Below are 217 nucleotides of genomic sequence, written 5' to 3'. Positions count from 1 at the left end.
TATCCTTAATGTAACCAAAATTAGAGAGACAAGCCAGGCCAAGCGTGCTGGTGAGGCACCACATTCCTCCTGCACTCGCCAAGCCTGAGGGCTGGGACCCACTGGTGGCAGAGCACCGGGGAAGGGGGTGCACGTGGTGACGAGCACTTGAACTCTAAGGAGATAACACCCAGAGACAGGGCTGGGTGATGTGGGAAGCGGGCTGTGGCGAGGGAGG

The sequence above is a fragment of the Antrostomus carolinensis genome, unplaced genomic scaffold (genome assembly GCF_000700745.2).
Source record: "Antrostomus carolinensis isolate BGI_N321 unplaced genomic scaffold, ASM70074v2 scaffold30839, whole genome shotgun sequence".
Lineage (NCBI taxonomy): Eukaryota > Metazoa > Chordata > Aves > Caprimulgiformes > Caprimulgidae > Antrostomus > Antrostomus carolinensis.
This window is presented reverse-complemented; position numbering follows the sequence as displayed.